General features: G+C 44.0%; 1 protein-coding gene across 2 annotated transcripts in view; it reads left to right on the forward strand.

Annotated features, from left to right (window-relative positions):
- Positions 1 to 27,145, forward strand: part of PNKP (polynucleotide kinase 3'-phosphatase) — a 603,977-nt gene that overhangs the window by 235,226 nt on the left and 341,606 nt on the right. The window lies entirely within an intron of this gene.

Here is a 27,145-nt window from a genome sequence, read left to right on the forward strand (position 1 = left end):
CCAGGTTTAACAAAGAAATCTACAGCTTTGTGTCAAGAACAAACAATCCGCTAGCATGCGGAACAGATGCCTTGCTATTCCTGTGGAATCGGTTCTCACAGATTTATGCATTTCCTCCTATTCTGCCTGCATCCATGACATCTTCGCAAGATCTAGCAGGAAGGAAAGTTGGGGGTTCTTGTGGCCCAGGAAATCTTGGTATGCAGAGATCGTAAAGATGGCAGTAGGGGGACCCATGGTCCCTACTGCCACGAACAGACCTTCTCTCACACGGTCTGGTATTCCATCCTACTTTACAAACGCTAAATGTAACAGTTTGGCTATTGAGACCCACATTCTGGATAAGCGTGGGCTGTCAAGTTCAGTGGCGTCTACTCTGGCTAATGCAAGGAACCTGGCCTCCAGAGTCATATATTATAGATTCTGGAAGGCATATGTCTCCTGGTGTGAATCCAAGAGTTGGCACCCCAGGAAATATGTCATAGGTAGAATCCTTGCCTTTTATAGATGGTATTAGAAATAAAGCCAGTCTTAAGTACTATCAAGGACTGGGGTTTTGCCTTATCTGTATTTTTTCAGCGACCACTTGCTTCACACTCTTTGGCTCGTAGTTTTATTCAGGGCGTAACGCATACCACTGAACCCTTGGGACTTGAATTTAGTCCTGTTGGCATTACAGAAACAGCCTTTTGAGCCAATACGACATATTTCCTTGATTTTTGACAAGGAAACTAGTTACTGATAACCATATCTTCTGCAAGAATGGTATCAGAGTTGGCTGCTCTTTCTTCTAAAGAGCCAAATTTAATTATTCACAAGGAAAAAAAAAAAAAAAAGGAACTTATGCGAACATGTACAATCATAATTGCAACAGTTTTACAAAAATGGTTTATAGGAGATCGTTTCATTCAGGCCCGGGGGGCGGGTAGCATTGAGCCGTTCGATCCACAGAGTCTCCTTCTGTAGGAAGGAAATATAAAAACTTTTTTCTTTTAGGAGTCTTTTCTCCTTTCCTCCTCTAGGGCCATTGGGCCAATCCCCCATGTCCACCGTGGGGGGAATACATATGGGAATCACGTTGTTTGTAACCCATCCTTCTGAATTCGGGGTGAGCTGATTCCTTCCCTTTTATTTCCAAAATAATGATTTATTATTGATTACAATATTTCATGAAATATTGCTGTTGTTCGTTAACTGCTCTGTATTAATTATTATGTTTTGTATAGATATCCTCCGGAGGAAGCGGTCTTTATACCACAAAACTAGTAGAGGAGACCCCCATGTGCTCTTGAATTCCCAATTTTGTGGAGAAATTGTTAAAGACGCTGTTATTGCGATATGTATTTTCTGTATTTTAACAAGGGTGATGTTTGTCCTTTGTGTTCTTTATACATGTTTATTAAATAAGATAATATTTTAAATGTTATTTGTTTTTTTTGATAGTACCGATATAGTCCAATTTTCATTTATTTTTGGGTGGGAATTACCTAGAGGATTAGCATAAGCAACTATCCCTGGTACTGCCATGGCAAAAAAAACCTTCTTTTCTCTTGATATTAAAGCACACCCCACAAGTGCTGTTAGTTCTTTGTGGGGGGTGCATCACCAAGCTTCCATGGTTCAAATCTGCAAGGCCTCAACTTTGTCTTCAGTCCATATATTTACCAGATTTTATCAGGTGAATGTAAAAAGGCATGAAGATATCGCCTTTGGGCGTAGTGTGCTGCAGGCTGCAGTATAACTCCTCTAGTCTCATGTTGCCCTACTTCTGTTGTCTCCCCCTCCCCTCAGTTGGCTTTGCTATCTGACATCCCACATAGTAACTACTATGGCTCTGTGTCCCGTGATGTACGATAAGAAAATATAATTTTTATAACAACGTACCTGTAAAATCCTTTTCTTTGAAGTACATCATGGGACACAGAGGTCCCGCATCGCTTTCCTAGTATACATGTGTATTGCTTTGCTACAAAAACTGTGGTACTCCCAGTAGTGGGAGGGGTTATATAGGGAGTGGACTTCCTGTTTTAGGGTGTGCCAGTGTCCATCACCTGAAAGTGGCCTATAACCCACATAGTAACTACTTGAGTCACCAACAGTTATTTCCGGGGGAATGGTCTGTTCACCCCAACATCTTCCTAGCGATATGTCAGAGAAGGGGTATTCCAGACATGTACCAATTCGCACATCAGGTGACACAGTGGTTCCTCCCTTCTTGGTATACACTTGTATTGCTTGGCTACAAAACTGAGGACTTCCAGTAGTGGGAGGGGTTATATAGAGAGTACACTTCTTGCTTTAGGGCGTGCCAGTGTCCATCACCTATCAGTGGCCCTATAACCCACATAGTAAGTACTATGGCCCTGTGTCCCGTGATGTACTTCAAAGAAAAGGATTTTACAGGTAAGCAATCCAAAGACATGCAGGTAGGTTAATTGGCTTCTGTCCAAAATTGGCCCTAGTATATGAATGGGGACCTTGGATTGTGGGCTCCTTGAGGTCAGGGACCGACATGAGTGTGCAATGTACAGGGATAGGAACAATTGTAGATACTCACTCAGGTTGAACTGGATGGACTGGTGTCTTTATTCAACCTAACTAACTATGAAACTATGAAACTATGAAAACCCTATTTTTTTTCTTACATCAGGGGACACAGAGCCATAGTACTTACTATGTGGGTTATAGGGTCACTGTTAGGTGATGGACACTGGCACGCCCTAAGGCAAGTAGTGTACTCCCTATATAACCCCTCCCACTACTGGGAGTCCTCAGTTTTTCCGCCAGTGTCTAAGGTGTTGATCACGAGTAAAGATGTGCTGTGCTGCGCTCCACTGGAAGCTTCCCTGCATATATCATACAAGAGGTTTTTTTCTACCATTTGTAATTAGGAAAGAAGATTGATGCTATGATGTCTCTCCATAATGGGGCTAAACATAGCAGATTCCCATCGAGTGCTCAGGACCCTCTTATTGAGGTGCAGGAGGCTGGGAATCGGGTAGATCTTCCCAAATGTTTGGAAGATACTTATTTATCCTCTTCTGAATAGCATCACAAGACAGGTTGCTTGTGTACTCCCTTACTCAGCCTTTTTGCTGCCTGCAGCACAGGCTCTTGAGGAACCCACCTCTAATTGGGTTCATTAGAACCTCCCCCATCTGGGGATGTTTTTTCCTATTAATGCATGGCTAAGCTTATGTATTCTAAATGGGAACATCCAGATAAACAATATTATCCTGCTAAGAAATTCTCCACTCTTTATCCTATGGAAGAGGATTTCTATGAAAGAAAATTTGGGGTTCCAGCAATTACTGCTGCAATCGCTTCAGTGAGCAAGAATCTCACATGTCCGGTGGATAATGCACTGATGTTAAAGGATCCAACAGATAAAAAGTTGGAATTTCTTTCTAAAAGCAATAGGTCTTTAGCAAGTTTAGTAGCGCAGTCGGTTCTTGCTGCAATTGGTGTATCTCAGTCCATTAACCACTTGAGATCCGCGCTATAGTCAAATGACGGCTACAGTGCGGATCTCAAATTCCGGGACTACGTCTATTGACGTCATCCCCTTTAAGAGCTCCCCGCACGCTCCCGGGAGCGCGCATCGGGGAAAATCTGTGTTGGCCGTGTCCCCTGGACACAGCCAATCACAGATCGCTGTAAACGGCCAATCACAGCGGCCGTTTACAGCGCGATTGCCGCCTCCAATGGGTGATGATCTCAAATGTAAACAAATGAGATCATCACCCATTGCCGAATCTGTCTCCTCACACAGCGATAGTGTGTGAGGAGAGAGATACTGTGAGTGAACAAAAAAAGTATTTTCTGCCATCTGTGCCCAGATCTACCCCGCCAGTGCCCAGATCTACCCTGCCAGCGCCCATCTCTACCCCACCTGTGCACCGCCAGTGCCCCATCTGTGCGCTGCCAGTGCCCATCTGTGCACCGCCAGTGCCAATCGGTGTCCATCTGTACCAATTGGTGCCCATCTGTGCCGCCTCAGCAGTGCCCATCTGTGCCGCCTCAGCAGTGCCCATCTGTGCCGCCTCAGCAGTGCCCATCTGTGCCGCCTCAGCAGTGCCCATCTGTGCCCATCTGCTGCCTCATCAGTGCACATCTGCAATAAATCTGCACATCTGTGCAATAAATCAGTGCACATCTGTGCCGACCCATCAGTGCCCATCTGCCGACTCAGCAGTGCCCATCTGTGCCGACTCAGCAGTGCCCATCTGTGCCGACTCAGCTGTGCCCATCTGCCGCCTCAGCTGTGCCCATCTGCTGCCTCATCAGTGCACATCCGTGCAATAAATCTGCACATCTGTGCAATAAATCAGTGCACATCTGTACCGACCCATCAGTGCCCATTTGTGCCACCTCAAAAGCGCCCATCTGTGCCACCTCAAAAGCGCCCATCTGTGCCACCTCAAAAGCGCCCATCTGTATAATCAGTGCACATCTGTGCCGACTCATCAGTGCCCATCTGTGCCACCTCTGTGCTGCTTCAACAGTACACATCTGTGCCACCTCATCAGTGCCCATCAGTGCTACCATGGCTAAACGAGTCTTTTCCGCTGAGGAGGCGTACCAAATTATTTCCACGGCTGACGAGAGCAACGGGGAGCTCTCCTCTTCAGATTCCTTTTCAGATTCGGATTCTGAAGCCGACATAAATTATGAGCCAGTCCTCAGCAGTGAAACACTGACTGAATCCGAGGAGGAAGATATCCGGCCCATCAAACGAAGGCGTTCTAGTGAGGCAGTGCCGTCCACCAGCACCGCAGTGCCCCGGCAAGAAAAGCCAAGTACCAGTGGGGTGTCATCTCAGCCCCAAAGGGTTAGGAGCCATGCCGGCCTTCCCTATGCCCTTCAGAACCCCTTGTGGCTTCCTCCTAATTCAGGAGAGGCCAATGTTCCCCCTTTCACTGCCCAGCCAGGAGTCCAGGTGGACACGGAGAATTTTACCCCAATAGATTTTTTTTATTTAATTTTTACGGAGGATATGTTGTCGTCAATTGTGGCCCAGTGCAACCTGTATGCACAACAATTTATTTTGCAAAATCCGACCTCTTATTATGCCCGTCCCTACGAATGGAGAGACCTAACGGTGGAGGAGTTCAAGGTTTTTTTAGGCCTCACATTTTAATATGGGACTCAACAAAAAAAATCAATTGCGTACCTACTGGTCAACCCACCCCCTCCACCACTCACCGCACTTCTCCGCAGTAATGCCCAGAACCAGGTCTTAGATGATCCTGAGGTTCTTACATTTCAGCGACAATTCCCAGTGCCTTCCACGAAATGATCCAAATTATGACCGGCTTTACAAAATTCGACCAATACTTAATTATTTTTCAGAAACATTCCCCAAATTGTTTACCCCAGACCAACACATATGTGTGGATGAGTCCCTTATTAAATTTAGCGGCAGGCTTAGAATGAAGCAATTTATGCCCAGCAAAAGGGCCCGCTATGGGGTGAAGGTCTACAAATTATGCGACCGAGCCACAGGGTACACATATTCATTCATAGTTACGAAGGGAAGGATACCCAGCTGCAGCCCCCTAATTGTCCGGACTACTTGGGATCCAGCGGAAAAATTGTTTGGGACCTCATATACCCCCTATTGGATAAAGGCTACCACCTGTATGTAGATAACTTCTTGTGAAGTCTTGTGAATAAGTCTTGTGAATAAGAAGTCTTGTGAATAAGAAGCTGCGAAAAGGAGAAACCGCAAGTCTGAGAAACAAGGAGGTTCTGGCAGTGAAGTGGAGGGACAGAAGGGATGTGTATATGTTGTCTTCTATCCACAATGATACCTTTGTGGAAATCCCCAGAAGGAATGGCCCCGTAAAGAAACCCAAATGCATTTCCGAATACAATTTGTTCATGGGGGGAGTCGACTTCAACGACCAAATGATGGAACCATATCTTGTCACAAGATGGACATACCATTGGTACAAAAAAGTAGCAATTTTTTTTTTTTCAATTGGCCATTTACAATTCCTATGTCATTTACCGCAACTCCACCCAAAACCCCAAACGTTTCTTTGGCTACCAGGAGGAAGTTTTCACTGCCCTTATTTTCCCAAACGGCCCACCAGAAAATATCCGATCAGACGTTGTTAGTCGACTCTCCGAGCGTCACTTTCCCGATAAAATCCCCCCCAAACCAACAGGCCAAAGACGTCAAAAAAGATGTAAGGTGTGTACCAGAGCAGGAGTCAGAAGAGACACATCTTATTATTGTGCACAATGTCCTTCCCAACCAGGCCTCTGCATAGGCGACTGTTTTCGGCGTTACCATACTTCAATAAATTTTTAGTGAAGTATGGTAAACATAATCCTCAGTTCCTGCCTTCATACACCTTCACACCCCTTATGCCACTGCCTGCTCTCTAACTGACCCTGGCTTGTTATTTGGTCACTCTTATGCCTGCCAATTCTGTACATACCGCTGCCTGATCTAGAACTGACCCTGGACTGTTATTCGACCATGCTTCTGCCTAACGATTCTGTACATACCTCTGCCTGATCTGGAACTGACCCTGGACTGTTATTCGACCATGCTTCTGTCTAACGATTCTGTACATATCTCTGCCTGATCTGGAACTGACCTTGGACTGTTTGACCATGATATTTGCCTACCTCTTGGACTGATCTTGTATTCTGCAACTGGACTAGTGGGATTCAACACGGGGTCTCCCATATGTGAGGGGCTCCAGTATAGTTTTTCTGGAAGAAGAAAACAATTTTCTTTGTTTTCTTATTCCTAGATTAGGGTCTGGAGACTCGGAGGCTTCAAAGAGATTTGGGAGGGAGAAGCCTCTACCCCTATCCCCATTCTGTCCTGAACGAGTCTCTACTTCTGTCTGCTGCCTGTAGGACTTACTGCCGTCATGCCGCACTGACCACACCACAAGGACCTGCCTACTACCAGGACCAATATTTTTGGCACTGCTGACATCTCTGCACTGACCCTGGACTGTAATATGGACAGTATCCCTGCCTGCTCCCTGAAAAACTGTGTTCGCTGTTGCTGACCAAGTCCCTGCCTGCTGCCTGGACCAGTGATATCCTCCTGTGGACAACTGCACTTCTAAAACCACAGGTAATCTTTTCTTTACCCTTTTCTCAGCATAATGTATTTGGGGGTGTCATTCTTGGTATGTGCAGGCTATGTGTCCCTGGAACGCAGACGGTGTTTCTTGCATGTTGCGCCTCTGTATGTGGCCAGGCTGTGTAAACGTCTCACACATGTGGTATTGCCATACTCAGGAGGAGTAGTAGAATGTATTTTGGGGTGTTATTTTTGCTATGTAAATGCTATGCGTTGGAAATATCTTATAAACAACTTTATGTAAAAAAAAAAAATGTGTTTTCATTTTTTTCCACATTTTCCAAAAACTTTTGGAAAAAAATGAACCATTGAAAAGACTCATTATGCCTCATAGATTATACGTTGGGGTGTTAGCTTTCCAAAATGGGGTCATTTTCTGGACGTTTCCATTGCCCTGGTGTTCCAGGGCCTTCAAAACTGTAATAGGTGGTTGAGAAATGAAATGTGTAATTTATGCTCCTAGAATGCCTGAAGGTGCTTCTTCAAAATTAGGCCTCTGTATGTGGTCAGGCTGTGTAAAAGTCTCACACATGTGGTATTGTTATACTCAGGAAGAGTAGGAGTATGTATTTTGGGGTGTTATGTGTGGTATGCACATTCCGTGTGGGAGAAATAAGCTATTACAATGAAAATTTTGTGGAAAAAAAAAAAATCGTAAAACTCACCATGCCTCTTACTAAATACATTGCAATGTCTACTTTCCAAAAAGGGGTCATTTGGGGGGCATTTGTACTTTCCTGGCTTGTTAGGGTCTCAAGAATGGAGATAGGCCTTAGTACATCAGATGTGATCTTTTTTTGCAAATCTTTATGATTTGCACCATAGCTTGTAGACTCTATAAATTTCACACAGATCATATAATATGCAAAAATGTGGGTTATTTTTTACCAAAGATGTGTAGTAGTATAAATTGTGGCCAAAATGTATGAAGAAAAATTGCTAATTTGCTAAATTTTGTCACAGAAACGAAGAAAAACTCATTTTTTTTCAAAATTTTCGGTCTTTTTTCATTTATAGCGCAGAAAATAAAAAACCGAGAGGTGATCAAATACCACCAAAAGAAAGCTCTATTGGTATGAAGAAAAGGACAAAAAAAATCATTTGGTTACAGTGTTGCATGACTGAGTAATTGTCATTCAAAATGTGAGAGCACTGAAAGCTGAAAATTGGTCTGGGACTGAGGGGGGCCCAGTTCCCAGTAAGCAAGTGGTTAAGCAACAGTTTGTGGAGATGCTTAAAATTCTGTCTGTCAGCAGGCCCAGCAATGAGCTGGTGTATCAGACGCACAGTAGATGCTATGAAAGATTCTATCATTTAATTCTCATGGCTTATGCTTGGACTAATGCATTCTCGCAGAGTTCTGTGGCTGAAAAATTGGTCAGCGGAAGAACCGTGTATAAAGCTCTTAGCCAGTTTTCCCTTTCATGGTGAATGGCTATTTGGATAAATACATCCAAGGGATCTCTAATGGGAAAAGCTCTCTTTTACCAGTAAAGAAGTTCAAATATTTCTCCTTTAATCGTGCTGTCTCTCCTGTGCCAGGGGCATCAGCCTCTAGGCAGTCTCGACGGCCTCAACCGTCAGGTTCAAGGTGAAGTCCCCAAGGGCAGCACAGGGTCAGAAGAGATCTTGGGACAGAAAGCCCACAAAGCAGAATGCTAAAGTCTCCTCATGAAGGGGCGCCCCCGCTGTCTCGGGTGGGGCGAAGGCTCCTGCAATTCTCAAAGATCTGGCAGGAACAATGTCAAGACAGATGGGATGCTTTTGCAGTTTTTTTCTCTAGGTTACGACTAGAGTTGTGAGAGTTTCCGTCTCCTCGTTTTTTCTAAGGGAAAATGTTCCCAAGGATCCAGAGAAAAAGATGTCTCTCTTTCTGGCTCTGGATCGTCTATTATCCCAGTCGGTGATATCAGAGGTTCCCTTAGTGGAACAGGGCACAGGGTTTGATTCAAACCTTTCACGGTTCCAGAACCAAACGGAGTTATAAGACCCATTCTAGATCTCAAAGATCTGAATCGGCGCTTAAACATCCGATCCTTTCGCATTGAGTCAATCCGATTGGTTGTGTCCATCCTTCAAGGAGGGGGGAGTTTTGGGCTTCAATCGATATCAAAGATGCATATCTCCATGTGCCAATATTTCCCGCTCATCAGAAATTTCTGCGCTTTGATATATAAAATCATCATTTTCGGTTGTGGCCCTGCCATTCGGTTTAGCCACAGCACCACGGGTATTCTGAAAGATTCTGGCACCTCCTTTAGCCAGATTAAGGGCTCAAGGCATAACTGTCCTAGCCTATTTAGACGATCTACCTTTAATAGATCGTTCAGTCTCAGGCCTAAACCAGAGTCTGATCGCAGAATCTCTGGGTTGGATATTCAACCTAAAAAAATCCTCCTTAAAACCATCAAGGAGATTACAGTACTTGGGGCTGGTTATGGATACCGTACAGAAGAAGGTATTCTTACCCCAGACAAGAATCAGCAATAGGACTAATTCAACTTATCAAAACGGAGAAAAATCCTTCCATTCGGCTGGGCATGAGATTGTTGGGGGAAATGGTGGCCTCCTTCGAGGCCGTCCCTTACTGCTTCAAAACACCATCCTGTCGGTCTGGAATAAAAGGATTTAGGCCTTGGTTTTTTACAAATACGCTTCGCTCCCACCGTAAGTCAGAGCCTAAATTGGTGGTTGTTCTCCAGCAAAAGGGAAAATCTTTTCTACCTGTATCCTGGAAAGTGTTAACAGATGTCAGTCTTTCTAGGCCGGGGAGCAGCCCGGGAAGAAGATTCTATCCAAGAGAGATGGTCCAGGATAGAGGACCTTGCCTATCAACATTTTGGCCTTTGAATCTGGGACAGTCAGACTACGGGACTGTCTTGTCAGGATTCAGTCCGACAAGGCCACGGCTATGGCTTACATCAATCACCAGGGGGGCACGAGAAGTTATGCAGCCAAAAAAAAGAGGTGAATAATGTTCTAGCTTGGGCAGAACACAACATTCCTTGCCTATCGGCAATTTTCATTTCAGGAATAGAGAATTGGCAGGCAGACTATTTGAGTCGCCAACAGTTATTTCCAGGGGAATGGTCTCTTCACCCCGACATCTTCCTAGCGATATGTCAGAGATGATATATTCCAGACATGGACCAATTCGCACATCAGGGGACACAGAGGTCCCTCCCTTCTTGGTATACACTTGTATTGCTTGGCTACAAAACTGAGGACTCCCAGTAGTGGGAGGGTTTATATAGGGAGTACACTTCTTGCCTTAGGGCGTGCCAGTGTCCATCATCTATCAGTGGCCCTATAACCCACATAGTAAGTACTATGGCTCTGTGTCCCCTGATGTACATTAAAGAAAAGGATTTTACAAGTAAGCTGTTTTAAAAGTCCTTTTTTCCTCAGCATTGAGGATACCATTGATCCTGACCAAATCTCCAACTCCATTTGCAGAAATGCAGCCCTAAACTTGCAAGGAACTTCCACCATGCTTCACTGTTGTCTGCAGACACTCCTTTTTTTTTATTTTTTTTTATTGTTCTCCAGCTTTTCAGTGAGCAATCTGCCTCCTGCTACAGCCAAGTATTTAACTTTTTGACTCATTTGTCCAGAGCACCTGCTGCTGTTTATCTGCATCCCAGTTCCTACGTTTTCATGGAAAGCTGAGTCACTTAGTCTTGTTTCCATGTCCGAGGTATGGCTTTTTATCTACAATCCTTCCATGAAGACCACTTCTGGCCATACTTCTCTGAACAGTAGATGGGTGTACCTGGGTACCAGTGGTTTTCACCAGCTCTGTGCTGATGGCACTGCCGGACATTCTGATGTTGAAGGGAATTAAGCAAAATGTCTTTCCCTAAACGTTTTTCAGGACAACACCTGAGAGTGTGTCTCCACGCCAACTACACCAAATTTTAAAAGGAGCCTTCTCCCCACAGCTCATCAGTTTTTGTGTTTCCTCCAGCAAGGGAACACCTAGTCGGAGTCAGGGTCTCTTAGGTGCTGTTCTGAGAGGCCAGACCGCCTACCCCACCATACCTTTTTGCCTCCAGAGAGTCCGTTCTCCCATACCACACCAAGGGTAGATGGTAAGTGGGCTCCTTCTTCCTCTTCAGGTCAGAGAGAGCTTGACTGTTTCTGAGGCCGCTCCTAGGCGGTGGCAGCTGTTTGCAGGGTTCCCCAGCATGTTGACGTTGCAGGCCGCCACCATCTTTTTGGTGGCAGTGTAGAGACTCGCCGGTTGCAAATTACGTATCCGGCAAGGGGCAGCACCGGGGAACAGGCACAGCATCATTTCTGCCGGAAGTCGTGCAGGGGGAGAGGGGAGGGACCGGTCCTGGTGCCTGTAGTCTGGGTCTGGTGCAGCTGCACTGATGGACTCCGGAACTGGTGTTCTAAGCCACTAACAAGCAGCACCACGATGAACTCTGTGGCAGCAGCAAGTGGGACAGGCACCAGCAAGGCCCACGTAAGGGGGTATGGGGGGGGTCTACCATGTATACTGTGGTGCCTCACTCTTTCCATTCCCCCTCCCCCCCCCCCCCGGTGGCTGGGGCCTATCTGGGCACAGGTAGTTGGCTGTTGTACTACCTGTGCACCTGTGGTGAGGCCGTTAGGAGGCAGGTTTGACTCTCTGGGATGCTCTGGTGTTCTTTTTTTATTGTTTTTTTGGCAAGCTAAGAGCTCTGATCCAACAATCAAAAAGAGATGTCCTTCATGTAAAACAAAGTTACCAGATGGTTGGAAGAATACTTTGTGTCAAATTTGCATTGATTCCTTAGTTGAAGAAGAAGCTTCTCCTGCATGCAACAATTTAATCACATCAGTTAAGAAAGAGCTAGATGCTACTATCCAATCTATTCTCTCTTTTCTTACAACACCATCCTTGAGTCAGCCAACTTCAGGATCCTCTCAGCTCACAATTAATCCCAGCGGTGGAGGCTGAAGCTGGTCCTCCTACCCAAGGGGAGCATTCCCCCTCTCTCTCTAGGGAAGAGGAGGAGGGAGGGGCTGAAGATGCAGACAGTCTGTTGAAAGCAGTCTATGCAACATTGGGTTTAGGTGAAGAAAAGAGAATTATTGCTCCATGACCGAATGTACACAGGGCTTATTGAAACAAAAAGTCATACTTTCCCCATGCATTCAGTAATCTCTGAAGCCCTCAAAAATTAATGGGTGGATCCAGAGAAAAAAACTTTTTTCCCAGGAGTGCATAAAAGACTCTTCCCGTTCAATGAAGACCCAGAGGCACTCTGGAACAAAGTTCCTAAATTGGTTAAGGCATTTTCCCAAGTTTCCAGATTGACCGACTTGGAATTCGAAGACCTGGGAATATTAAAAGATCTCATGAACAAAAGGATGGATCAACAGCTTAAAAAGGCTTGACGATCCATCATGGGCAACCTCAAACTGGCTATGGCTACTACCTGCTCTTCTAGAAACATGGAGTTCTGGCTAAATCAGCTAAAAGCCCACATTATAGCAGATTCACCCAAGCTGGAGATTATGGATTATTTTTCAACCCTAGCAGCAGCTGTGGCTTACATTTCTGATGCATCTGCAGAATCAATAAGGATGTCAGCTAGATCAATGGCCTTAAAAAATTCAGCCAGGAGAGCCCTATGGCAGAAGACCTGGCCAGGAGACGCAGCTTCTAAAAGTAAATTGTGTGGAATGCCATTTATATGAAATCTTTTATTCGGTCCTGATCTAGATTCAGTTTTGGATAGGACAGTTAATAAAAAGAAAAAGCGGCTTTTTCAACCTTAAAAAACTCAGAAACAGGGCAATAGGCCCCAAGAGAAGAGAAGGAATCGGTCGGCACAAAGGGGTAAAGGCAGGTCCTTTTCTATCCTCTTGCGTCAAGCAATAAATCGCAATGACTCGTCGTTGCCAGTGAGAGGAAGGCTTCAGAAATTCCTTACTCACTGGGGAAGCATGACAGAAAAAAACCTGCCAAGAGACTTAACAAAGGCCCTAGCCATGAAGAACCTGTTAGGGGATCTGATGCAACAGGGAGTTGTGATTCGTGTATCTCCAGAGGAATGTTATCAGGGTTTCTATTCCAATATTTTCCTGATAAAGAAACCGTCGAGAAGCTTTCGTCTCATTCTCAACTTAAAACTTTTAAACAGGTCAGTCCGATACAGGAGATTCCGCATGGACTTTTTTCGGTCAGAAAATCTTAGTCAAGGGATGCTTCATGGCATCAATCAACTTAAGAGATGCATACCTGCATGTGCCTATAGCCTCTTATTCTCAAAAATACCTCAGGCTGACAATAAATATGGGGAAAGAGGTGCATCTATAATTCAAGGCCCTCCCTTTTGGTTTTTCATCCGTCCCACGAATATTTACAAAAATAATGGCGGAAGCTCTTGCTCCTCTCCATCTGCAAGGAATTGCGGTAATCCCTTATCTGGACGACCTCGTCTTCTTTGCTTCTTCCAGAGAAAAATTGCAGGTAGACCTGGCCAGGGCCTGCAATCATTTGGAAGCCTTGGGCTAGATTGTGAACCTTCAGAAATCAAATTCAGTTCAGCTCAGAAAGTTACGTTTCTAGGTTATCAAATAGATTCTGTAGAAAAAAGGTTTTTTTTCTTCCAGAAGAAAAGAAAAACAAAGTCATGAGTGTACTGCCTTCTCTCCAAACCTCCAGGGGTCCCATGTACAGATTCTAACAGACAATGCCACTACCGTGGCATACCTGAACAAACAGGGAGGCACAAGAAGCAAGGCTCTTCTATTGCTGTCATCAGAAATACTGGAGTGGGCAGAGAAGCATTTACTCTCCCTGTCAGCACTGCATGTCAAAGGCACGCTAAACAAAGTAGCACACTTCTTGAGTAGATGGAAAATTCAGAAAGCAGAATGGAGCTTGAATCCGGAAATATTTTCATTGATCACCAAGACGTGGGGACGTCCACAAGTGGACTTGTTTGCGTCAAAAGAAACCGCTCAGCTCCATCAGTTCTTTTCTCTGCACCGAGACAGCAGCTCACTAGGGATAGATGCATTGGCACATCCCTGGAACATTCATCTGGGCTATGCATCCCCCCCCCCCCCCCCCTTTCAGCTAATTCCACTGGTATTGAGGAAAATACAAAATGAAAGAGTGTCAGTAATTCTGATCACTGTGTTCTGTCCGAAAAGAGCCTGGTTTCCCTCCATTCTACAAATTCTATTCCTCTCATACAGGACTTACTACTTCAAGGCCCAGATATAGCCAGATTAAGTCTTATCGTCTGGTATCTGAGGAACAGTTGTTCAGTTGTTAAGGAACAAAGGATTGTATCCACTTGCCAGTAGAAATAAAGTAACTAGAGATATTTACGCTAAAGTTTGGAGAGTCTACAACTTTTGGTGGTGTTCGTCAAACCAGACCTTAGAAGACATTGTGTAAATTTTGAAATTTCTACAAAATGGCGCAGACAAGGGTCTTGCGAATAGCGCTCTTAAAGTGCAAGTGCCTGCCCTTGGAGTATACCCACCTAGAAAGACAAATTTCTTCAGTTCCTTTGGTTACAAGATTCCTTAAGGCACTTACTAGGTCCAGACCAGCTCCTACTAAACATTTTCCTAAAAGGGTATCTGTCAGTAGTTTTGCAAGCCTTCACAAAAGATCCTTTTGAACTGCTACAGAAAATGCTCCATCAGTAAAGTAACCCTTTTTGTCAATTTACCCAGACTGGATTGTACTTAAAACAGATTTGGGATTTTGTCTTAAGTAGCGTCAGTTCATAATAGGTCACAGGAAATCATCTTTTTTTTCTGGGAAAAAAGGAGAATTTATTCCATAACTTAGATGTAAGAAGAATTTTATTACATTACTTGGCAGTAACAAGGGACTTTAGGTCTTTGTTCTTTTTTCTGGCAACAGAAAGGGCTGCCAAGCATCAAAGGGGTCAACTGCTAGATGGCTAAAATCAGATATTTCAGAAGCTTATTTCCAGATGGGTTTGTCTCCCCCCGTCGCGAATTCGAGCACACTCTACTAAAGCTCTGGCCACTACATGGCAGAAAAAGCTGGCCACCCAGATCAAATTTGTAAGGTGGCTACATGGTCAAGTTATCTAACGTTTGTCCGTCATTACAGACGGGATCTTCTGTCAGTAGGTGATCAAGCATTTGGCAGAAAGGTCCTGCAGGCTGTTGTCCCTCCCTAGTTGGTAGGTCTTGATTATCCTCTCAGGTGTTGTCCTGAAAGACGTTTAGGGAAAATTAAAGTTAGACTTACCGGTAACTTGTTTTCCAGGAGTCTTTCAGGACAGCAACGGCCCGCCCTTTTCTTGTTTATATATTTGCTGTGACTAACCATGTTGTGATTATGTGTTTCTGCTTGTGCCGGAAGTATTCTGCTACAACTGACGAGCTGTGGGAAGAAGCCTCCTTTTAAAATTTGGTGGAGTTGGTGTTTCCTAGTGGGTGGAGCCACTCTCTCAGGTGCTGTCCTGAAAGACTCCTGGAAAAACAAGTTACCGGTAAGTCTAACTTGACTTTTCATCTGCTGCATTAACTTTCCTTGGCTGGCCATTGTGTATACGGTCCTCAGCGTTGCCCATTTCTTTGTGCTTCTTCAAACCAGCACATCTTGAAACCCCAGTCTGTTTTGAAATCTTTGCCTGGGAGAGACTTTAGTGATGCAGTATAACTATGTTGAGTCTTGTTGCTGTGCTCAGTCTTGCCATGGTGTATGACCTGTGACATCAAACTGTCTTCCACATCCTCACCTTAGTAGCAGAATTTGGCTACAAACTAGCGGTAGGCGAGTTCAAAACTATGGTAACCGTAGAAAGTGGTTTTCTTGCTTGTATAGTGTTGTAATGTTTCACTTACCAGTTAGAAAAGAGTGAAGGGTTCATATATATTAACTGCTTCCTGTCCGCCCACAGCCTATAGACAGTGGGACAGAAGCAGCACTGTTGTGGGTTAACTTAGCTGTACGCTTTGGAGGCTCCTGCGCAGCTCACAGAGCACACACTCGGGAGCCTGATGATCATTGTGTTCCCCAGACACATTACTGCTGTCTCCGGGTGATCACATGGTCAATGTTTACATCTGGTTTCCTATGTTTATTATGTGATTGCTGTGATTGGACACAGCAATCACATGATAAACATAGGAAACCAGATGTAAACATTGGTTCTCTGCTCTCACACATATCAGCTGTGAGAGCAGAGAGAATCATTACTGCGGCTTCTGGGCATACAGCATCCTGTCACACTGCATGTAAACTCACAGACTGCAGTGCCAACCTGCCCCAGTGTCCCTGATCACTGGCCTTAGTGTAGTGCTAATAGAAAATGCAGCCACCCCCTGTCACCTGTCCCAGTGTCCCCATTGCTTAAAGTAACACCGCCGTTCACCATACCAGCGCCCTGATTACTGCCATACTCCATATCAAAACCCGGAGATACGCCATATCAGCACCCTGACCAACTCTGTACTCTATATTGGCACCCTGATCTACACCATACCAGCATTCTGATCACCACCATGTCATAGTAATAAATAATGTAGCCACCCCCTGTCATCTATCACCAGTGCCAGTGTCCTGATCACCGATGTGCTCCATACCAGCATTCTGATAAATGCCGTATGCCATATTGGCCCTCTGATCACCACTGTACACCATATCAGCACCCTAAACCCCTCCATACACTATACCAGCGTCATACTAATAAAAAATGCAGCCACCCCCTATCACGTGTCACCAATGCTCAAAGTAACACCGACATTCGCTATACCAGCGTCCTGATCACTGACATTCACCATACCAGCACCCTGATCACCGCCATTTGTCATACCAGTGCCCTGATCACTGCCATACCAGCATTATGATCACTGCCATGCCAGCGTCCTGATCACTACACCCCCCAGAAAAGCAGGATCCAATTTGCTACAGCAGGGGGAAAAAATCCTTCCTGATCCCAGAGAGGCAATTGGATTTTCCCTGGACCAACTTTACCTATAAATGTTAGTACTTAGCTATATTATGTACATTTAGGCCAGGGCTCGACAAAACCCGGGCGCCAGGTCGCATTTGCGACTAGAATTAGCGACCTGGCGCCTGGGGCATCACAGCTGGGGGTATCCTGTCACCGCGGACCCCCCTGGTGTGATCGCGTCGGGCCGCGCCGCCGGCGGCCGGTAATTGAGCCCCCGGCTTTGAGGCCTTCTACGATCCTATGGTTCCTTCTGGAATCTGGCGCCCTCTTGTGGTGGCCGTTGGAATTACAACCAGCAATGCTAATAGGCTGGCAGGCAGGGGAAGCTCCATCTCCTTCCCTTTACACAGAACCCCTAAACATTATATATATATATTTTATTCTAACACCCTAGAGAATAAAATGGTGGTCTTTGCAATACTGTCTGTCACACCGTATTTGCACAGCGGACTTTACAAGCGCACTTTTTTGGGGAAAATGTATTTAATAACAAAAAAAATAAGATAACAGTAAAGTTAGCCGAATTTTTTTTTATATTGTGAAAGATAATGTTACGTCGAGTAAATTGATACCCAACATGACATACTTCAAAATTGCGCCCGCTCATGGAATGGCGACAAACTTTTACCCTTAAAAATCTCCATAGGCGACGTTTAAAAAATTCTACAGGTCACACGTTTTAAGTTACAGAGGAGGTCTGGGGCTAGAATTATTGCTCTCACTCTACCGATCGCAGCGATACCTCACGTGTGGTTTGAATGCCGCTTTCATATATGCGTTCGCTTCTGCACGCAAGCTTGGCGGGACAGGGCGCGTTTAAAATAATTTTTTTTTTTCTTATTTTAACTTTTATTTTTATTTTTTTCACTGTTCTTTAAAAAAAATAAAATAAATGTGTGTCACTTTTATTCCTATTACAAGGAATGTAAAAATCCCTTGTAATAGAAAAAAGCATGACAGGTCCTCTTATATATGAGATCTGGGGTCAGAGAGACCTCACATCTCAATTTACACTAAAATGCAATTTAAAAAAAAATTGTCATTTGAAAAAAATAAAATGTCCCTCTAAGAGCTACGGGCAATGACTTGGAGACAGGTGGGGGGCTGGGGGCCATCTTCCTCTCACTCGTCTCCATGTCAGGCCAGGGACAGGTCCAGATTGCCGTCACGGACCTGGCTCCTAACTTTTTTAGCTGGCTCCTAGATTCCAAGCAAATTTGTCAACCCCTGATTTAGGGTGTACCGATCAGATAAGACCGATCTGTGACTGATCTGCATTGGAGGCCAGAGGAGGGGTCTAATGGACGCCATATCTGTACATAAAGAGGACCTGTCGCAGCCCATGCAGGATCCAAGGTCTCAAGTGATGTTGTCCCTTGTGATAGCAATAAAGTAATTTTTTTTTTTAAATGATTAAAGCGCCCCCGTCCGCCCCTGCTCATGTACCAGTGCGAACGCATGTGCCAGTAAACCCATATATAAGCGGTGATTGCATCACAGTTGTGCAGTATTGCCAGGAGCATCGGAATGAGAGCAAAAATTCTAGCTCCAGATCTTCTGTGTAACCGTAAACCGGTAACCTGTAAATTCTTTTAATGTGTCACCTCTGAGGGTTTTTAGGTACTGTAGATTAACGCCATAACACAGGCGGACGCAATTTCAAAGCTTGACATGTTTGGCATCTATTTACTTGGGGTAACTTTATCTTTCATCAAAAAAAATGGGTATTATATTGTGTTTTTGTGCATTAAAATGCCTTAACCACTTGTCTACTGGGCACTTTTACCCCTTCCTGCCCAGGCCAATTTGTAGCTTTCAGTGCTGTCGCATTTTGAATGACAATTGCACGGTCATGTAACACTGTATCCAAACAACATTTTCATTTTTTTTTTTTTTCTTTCGTTCATTGACGGACACAGCTCCAGTAATCTTGACCGTAGGGTTATTATGCCACCTTCAGGAGAGGACTAGGCAGAACATATGTAATACATGTGAAAAACAATAGAAGTTTACAGTTCCACCCAGGGGGCGGTCCCTCTGGTAATAACCCCTCAGCCTGCTTCCTGCAGTTCAGTTTTTTTCTGCCTAGGGAAGGAGAAGGACTTAGGCTCCCTACGGGACCATCGGCCCAGGGAATTTTCTGGATTTTTGCCTTTTGCGCAAGATTTTAAGATCCTGTGATCTGCTATCTAAAGCCAGCTGGGTGTCAGGCTGGATAATCTAGATCCTTGTAGTCTCCCCAGCCTGGCCATCGAGCATGTGCAGACCCTAGCTACACGCTGGGTCGGCCACAACATGCCCCTCAGGCTCCAGGGGCGGCTGATGAGCGCAACGCTCCGGGGCACACATATGACCGGACTACCAATGTCTTTGTCACAGTGTGCCATGGCCAGCAGCCATCCCGTACTGATCGGGAGTGGGTCTGTGATGGGATGTCCCCAGCTCGTCCGGATGGTAAGTACAGCTCTTCCTGCCTCGGCGGGATTGAGCAGCTGGGCATTCCCTGGGAGGTCGATTAGGGGGTCCCTCTCCTCCCTTTCTTCTCTCCCTGTCCCTATCGCCCCCCGTGGGGGATGCTGTATGGCTGGGCTGCTGAGCAGCGTGTGTACCTGAGCCAGGGGTCCTCTAGGGGGCTCTGACCTTAGATTGGGGGCTGCAATGGGTGTCTGTTTCCCTGGGTGTCTGTGGTCTCTCCGCTGGATGTCTGGAGGCTCTGCATGTGCTGTCACCATAGCACTGTTCTGCCGCCATTATCTCTGTTCATTCACTGTGTACAGTTGCTTGTCTGCCATTTTCTGTGTGTCTCAGTGGAAAGCATGGTGAGGGGCCATTTTCCTGAAGATTGTCCCTTATGCAGGGCGGCTGGTGGTCATTTTGTTGTAGCTCAGCGCAGTTTTTATCCTCAACGCTGGTCCCTGTTGCTCAGGACATCGCGTTTTTTTTTTTGCTCTGGACACGGGCACTTGTAATAGAACTGCGCAGCACTTGGTTGGGGGGGGGGGGGGGGGGGTGGTTTCGGCTTTTCACATCAATGAAGATATTGTTACCATCTCTGTGTCTTAAACTGACACATCCTAAGGAGGTGGCCCTTCATTTCCTGGACGCCGTCCGGGCTCTAAGGGATATATCTGTCTGACTTCCGGAAGGGAGCCGTGGCAGGCTCTGTTCGTTTCGGTAGCTGGTCCGAAAAAAGGGATGGCGATCTCGTTGGCCACCATTTCCAGGTGGATCAGACAGGCTTACGCCTTGAAGGGGCAGGTGCCCCCTTTCCTGGCACGGCTCGTCCGTTCACACCTTTTTGTTGTGCTTTTTAAGGACAATTTCCCGCACAATATTTACTAAGTAATTTTTAACGAAGATATTTTTAGGATACAGAATCAGTCTATATGACACAGTCTATATATGTGAAACTTATTCACGGAGACGAGTGATCATACAAAATAGCTACATTTATTGGTTGACAGAAAAACAAATATTTACATGAAATATTAAAATACAGATTACATTACTTGATCATTTTGACAATTACTGGGAACACCCTAAAACTGGGCGTAGTAGTACCTTGGACACAATTATCACCATTATCATTTCTCGGTAGAATCAATAACCTTTTGATAATTGACAATTAAACAGAATGTCTGTATTTCACACATCCAACCGTTACTATACTGCAGGTAAGTAAGTGGTTAACAATGTGAAATAAATTAGACATTTGTTTGTCAATAAAATTGGTATCTATGCAAAAAGAAATTTATAATGAAAAATTAAATTTAGAGAAAAATCTAAAAGGCGGTTATTGATTAGGGAGAACATTAAAAAAAAATCAATATTTAAGAGAACATAGAATAGATGATAAACATATATTTACCCATTTCCAATATGGCTATTAGTGTGGAGTGTTGGTTACCAGGAATTTTAAGATGGCTGCCGTGGCTTCAACATGGATCCTTTTACAGAGGAACTACTTTGTGTGACCTCCGAGTTCCAAGGAGCAGGGATCTTCATGAATGTAAAAATGTATATTCATGCATGTCTTCCAGGGTCCCTTCTCAGGGGGGGTCCCTAAGCTTCCCCCTGACTCTCACCCCCCAGCTCTCCTCCGAGCTTCCTTTTCTTTCCTCTTTCTTCCTCCTCCCCAGCCATCTTTCTAGTTTCTTAAATATCCTCTTAAACAAAAAGATCATAAAATTATACTAGGTTCTGCCCAGAGGGTATGTGTTCCCTCCTCATTGGCCGGCAACATGTAATCGTTAGCTTTCCCGGGAGTCTCGTGATTTTAAGGTAAAAGCACCTTCAACCACCAGGTGTCTCACATGTGTTTGGTGTTTTATTTCTTTAAGTTAATATTTTTTTAATTCTGTAATATGCGTTCGTTGTTTATATATGTTCTAATGAATATATCTCTAGTGTTCAAGAATTATGGCATAATATAAAATACGCTTTAACATAATTTTCAATAATCACTTGCATAAAATGGTGATATATATGTATATCAATGTATATCTGTTAATCTTTAGTCCATTTAGAAGGACACAGGTTAGATATATATATATCACACAAATCACATACAATTATTATCTGTATGGATACACGTATAATTCGGGTATCCAATCAATATTTGTTTATCTAAACATAGGTTAAATTCTTATACAGTTATAATCATGATTATATGTCTTTCATAATACTAATTTGTTGCTAAAACACTTCTACTTATAATCACACTTTCATATATACTTTCTTTATGACAAAGTTCTTTAGATCATTAGATACCAAACCACAATATCTCCTTGTTGACCCATGTATAATTTGAATGGCTTAGAAAAATATAGATGATACTGGTATATGAATCTTACAGCATGTTTTGAGATGAACTCTGAGCTTCCAATAAATGATTAAATTACTTAGTTGGGACCTTCAATAGATTTTGTTGGATAAGGCGTCAGCTATTTGCACAGTTGTATATTGTCCAAATAGTCTTTTTACTTACGCACAATGGGGTTCTCTAGTTAAGGGTTATTTCCATGTGATAAATACTTATGCAAGTTTGGCCTTCTCACTCTAACCAACAAAATAAGTAAACAGCTTTTTGTTTGGTGACAGAAAATACCATTGTTTCAGCGAGTTTCTTTTTTTTTTTTTTTAACACAGGTTTTGTAAAAGTTTAAAAAGAACTAATCCTTTTAACATTTGGAAAAAAAAACCTGCGAGATCTTGTACTTTGCTTTAAAGGTCTCCAAGAGGTCACAGTTCAATAATATCAACATTATAGTTCATCCATCTTTTTTTTAGGCCTACTGAAATCCCTCATCTCTGCCAGCGAATATTAAATGTATTTCTTCATGAATTCACAACACTTTATAAAGTTCTACAAAGTGGATGTAAGTGCATCGTCTGATGCCTGCTTTGGCTGCAAAGTTTTGCAGGTGGCTGTATAATGTTGCAATTTTACACTCTTTCTTCTGTTGAGAAAAAAGTTACCTTTTGAATATTAATGCAGCTTGCTGCATTTGTTGACCCTAAGTTCTGATGCTGTTAGGGAGCACCGCTGGTTGTGGGTTGTGTTAAGTTGCTGTTCCCACCCCACGTTATCACACTGCTTGGGGACGTCCCTACGGTCAAGATTACTGGAGCTGTCTCTGTCAATGAACGAAAGAGAAAATAGGATTTTTGTACTCACTGTAAAATCCTTTTCTCTGAAGTTCATTGACGGACACAGCACCCTCCCCCCCTCTTGGTTTACAGTATACTGCTTGTTGACATACTGAGCTGCAGGAAGCAGTCTGAGGGGTTATTACCAGAGGGACCACCCACCTGCCCGGAACTGTAAAGTTCTGTTATTTTTCACATGTATTACATGTTCTACCTAGTCCTCGCCTGAAGGTGGCGTAATAACCCTACTGTCAAAATTACTGTCTGTCAATGAACTTCAGAGAAAAGGATTTTACGGTGAGTACAAAAATCCTATTTTTTCAAACAAATAGAGCTTTCGTTTAGTGGTATTTGATCACCACTGGGTTTTTATTTTTTGCTAAATAAATAAATAAAGACAGAAGATATTGGGGGGGGGGGGGGGGTAAAAACTTGAGCACTGATAGAAAGCAGTGGTAGGTGGCACTTATAGCTGACATTGATGAGGAGGCAATGATTGGCAGCACTGATGGGACTGCACTAATAATCAGTGCCCAGATTATCAGAGTACATGTCCATTTTACACAAGCCGGTTATCGGTCAGCATGAGGAAAGGAGTGCCGATAACGAGCTTCTGTTTACATCCATGATCAGCTGGGATTGGACACAGCTGATCATGTGGTAAAGAGCCGCTGATTTGCTCTGTACCCCAATCCGTGATCAGCAGTGTCCAGAGGACACCGCTATCGTGAAGCGCGCTGCCTGTGCCCAGCAGCGGGCGCGATCACAGGACCCCATCATATGTCAGGATTCTAGAACTACCCAGCTGTGCTGTTGCCATCATTCGGCTATAACACGTTCTGCAAGTGGTTATTGTAAAGGCAGACGTTTTTTTTTTTTTATCTTAATGCATTCAGTGCATTAACATAAAAAGCCTTCTGTGTGCAGCAGCCCCCCTAATAATTATTTGAGGTCCCTCTAGATCCAGAAATGTTGTAGGAGTGTCTCGGCTGCCCAGGACTCCCCACCTCATTGGCTGAGACAGCAGTGCGGCACCATTGGCTCCTGCTGCTGTCAGTCAGCCACTGAGGAGTGAAAGAGGGCGAGTCCAGGCAGCAACTCCGTGTCTGAATGGATACAGGGAGGTGTGGCTCAGCTTGGGTGCCCCATAGCAAGCTGCTTGCTGTGGGGGCACTCAACAGGAGGAAGGGGCCAGGAGCACCGGAGGGGGACCTGCAAAGAGAAGGATCTGGGCTGCTCTGCGCAAAACCACATCACAGAGCATGTAAGTATAACTTGTTTGTTATTTTTAACAAAAAAAAAAAAGACTACAATTACTTTAAAGTGTACAGTGCATCCGGAAAGTATTCACAGCGCTTTACTTTTTTCCACATTTTGTTATGTTACAGCCTTATTCCAAAATTGATTAAATTCATTATTTTCTTCAAAATTCTACAAACAATGCCCCATTATGACAAAGTGAAAGAATGTTGTTTGAAATCTTTGCAAATTTATACAAAAAAAAGACATGTACATAAGTATTTGCAGCCTTTGCATTCACACTCAGAATTGAGCTCAGGTGCATGGGACAGTACAGAGTAGCTAATAATAAATAAATGAAACTGACACACAGTATATTTGGTCATAAATGGCCACGGTGTTTATTCAAGGGGTAACCCAAATTAGCTACATTCACATTAACTGAAAAATCAGCTTTCAGCATAGAATTCAATTTCAAAATTAACAAAATGATCCAATACCAGATCTCAATCACCATGTCCTTCCAGACTTATACTGGAAGACGAACCCCCACTGAATATCACCGTGACTAAACAATCATAAAAATAGGGAGGGGGGTGGGAACGCAAACTGGTCCTCTTCAGGTGGCTGTGAAGCTGAGGTAGCATCCGGCTTATATAAGCAGTCATAGGCGCGAAGAAACAGCCCGCCAAATTCCTCCAATGACGGCTTGTTGCTAAGGGATATTGCACCAATAGCCCTGCTGAGAGAAAGGAGAGAAAATGCACAGGCAAAGAGCCCTCTGCCCTGTCCCATGCGGGCCCTCGGTTAATGCCGGGGACCGAACATCCTGTTTCCACTGATCATCCTTGAGATGTTTCTAGATCTTGATTGGTTATCTATCTGTGGTAAATTCATTTTCATAAGGTCTCACAGTTAACAGTGCATGTCAGAGCACAAACCAAGCCATGAATTTCAAGGAATTGTCTGTAGACCTCCCGAGACAGGATTGTATTGAGGCACAGATCTGGGGAAGGGTGCACAATAATTTCTGCAGCATTTAAGGTCCCAATAAGCACAGTGGCCTCCATTATCCGTAGATGGAAGTAGTTTGGAGCCACCAGGACTTTTCCTAGAGCGGACCGCCTAGCCAAATTGAGTGATTGGGTGAGATGGGCAGTGAGGTGACCAAGAACTCAATGGTTACTTTGACAGAGCTCTAGTGTTTTTCTGTGGAGAGGAGAGCCTTCCAGAAGTGCTGGTGGAGTGTTCTGCAGCACTCCACCAATCAGGCCTGTATGGTAGAGTGGCCAGACGGGAGCCATTCCTCAGTAAAAGGCACATGACAGCCCGCTTGGAGTTTGCCAAAAGGCACCTGAAGGACTCAGACCAGGAGAAACTAAATTCTCTGGTCTGATGAAACAAAGATTGAACTCTCTTGCCTGAATGGCAAGCATCATGTCTGGAGGAAACCAGGCACCTGATCACCTGGCCAATAACATCCCTACAGTGAAGCATGGTGATGGCAGCATCATGCTGTGGGAATGTTTTTCAGCGACAGGAACTGAGAGACTAGTCAGGATCGAAGGAAAGATGAAGGCACCAATGCACAGAGACATCCTTGATTAAAACCTGCTCCAGAATGCTCTGGACCTCAGACTGGAACAAAGGTTCATATTTCAATTGGAAAACAACCCCAAATACACAGCCAAGATCACAAAGGAGTGGTTACGGGACAACTATGTGAATGTGCTTGACTGGCCCAGCCAAATCCCAGACTTGAACCCAATTGAACATCTCTGAAGAGATCTGAAAATGGCTGTGCACCGATGCTCCATAGCCAACCTGATGGCGCTTGAGAGCTTTGGGAGAAACTGCCCAAAAATAGGTGTGCCAAGCTTGCAGCACCTTACTCAAAAAGACTTGAGGCTGTAATTGGTGCCAAAGGTGCTTCAACAAAGTATTCAGCAAAGGCTGTGAATGCTTATGTACATGTGATTTTTTTTTTATATTGTTTTTTATTTTTAATACATTTGCTAAGATGTCAAACAAACTTCTTTCACTTTGTCATTATGGGGTATTGTGTGTAGAATTTTGAGGAAAATAATTAATTTAATCCATTTTGGAATAAGGCTGTAACATAGCAAAATGTGTAAAAAGTGAAGCGCTGTAGTTTCCAGATGCACTGTATTTCTTTCTAAAAAATTAGCATGTGAGCAAACCACAGTAGAAATTCAGAAAATTACATTTATGCAACACCCACCATTTTATTATTTTAGGGCCTCTTAAAAAAAACAATATGTTTGTGGGTTGTAAGTAGTTTTCTAGCAAAAAATACGTTTTATACATGTAGGTGAGGAATGTCAGAAACTGGAAGTGGTTAAGGTGGTTCTTAGATGTTGGTCTTCTCTGTGTGACTATTCTGTGAAAGTCTCACACGTGGTATTCCCTTACTCAGGAGGAGTAGCAGAATGTGTTTTAGGATGTATTTCTAAGTATGGCCATGCTGAATGTGAGAAATATATCTTATTAACCAATCCTGGAGAGTGTCCTTTGCTTGTCTGGATGTTGTGAATTGTTTTTTCTTGCATGGACGTCCAGGCCTTTTTATGTTGCTGCGCTCACCGGTGCATTCTTCTTTCCTCAGAAAGTACCAAACTGTTGATTTGGCCACTCCTAATGTTGCTGCTATATCTCTGATGGATTAGTTTTTAGTTTTTGAAGCCTTACAATGGCAGGTTTCACTTGCATGGACCGCTCCTTTGAACGCATGATGTAGGTTCACAGCAATAGATTCCACATGCAAATACCACACTAAAGCCTCATTCACACGATTGGATTTTTGTCAGGGAATTGTGTAATGACAGACTGTTTACCTAAAATCCGACCGTTCGTACGCACCTTCAGACAATTGTTGTCCAACTTTCCACCAACAAATGTTGGATGGCAGGCTAGTAAATTTTTGGCGGACAACGATCTGTTGTCAGATTTTCATATCGTGTGTACACAAGTCTGTCACACAAAAGTCCAAAGTACAAACACGTATGTTCGGAAGCAAGGATGAGCTGGAAGTGGTCGGTCATGTAAACTAGTGTTTGTAATGGAAATTTAACATTCGTGACATGGCAAATTATGAAATGCCAAAATGCAGCGCACAATTCTCTTCTTCTTTAAAGTGGTTGTAAACCCTTACAAGCCATTTTGACCTACAGGT

The sequence above is a fragment of the Lithobates pipiens genome, unplaced genomic scaffold, assembly GCF_037356315.1.
Source record: "Lithobates pipiens isolate NorthernLeopardFrog02 unplaced genomic scaffold, aLitPip1_a1.2 Scaffold_27, whole genome shotgun sequence".
In the NCBI taxonomy this organism is placed as follows: domain Eukaryota; kingdom Metazoa; phylum Chordata; class Amphibia; order Anura; family Ranidae; genus Lithobates; species Lithobates pipiens.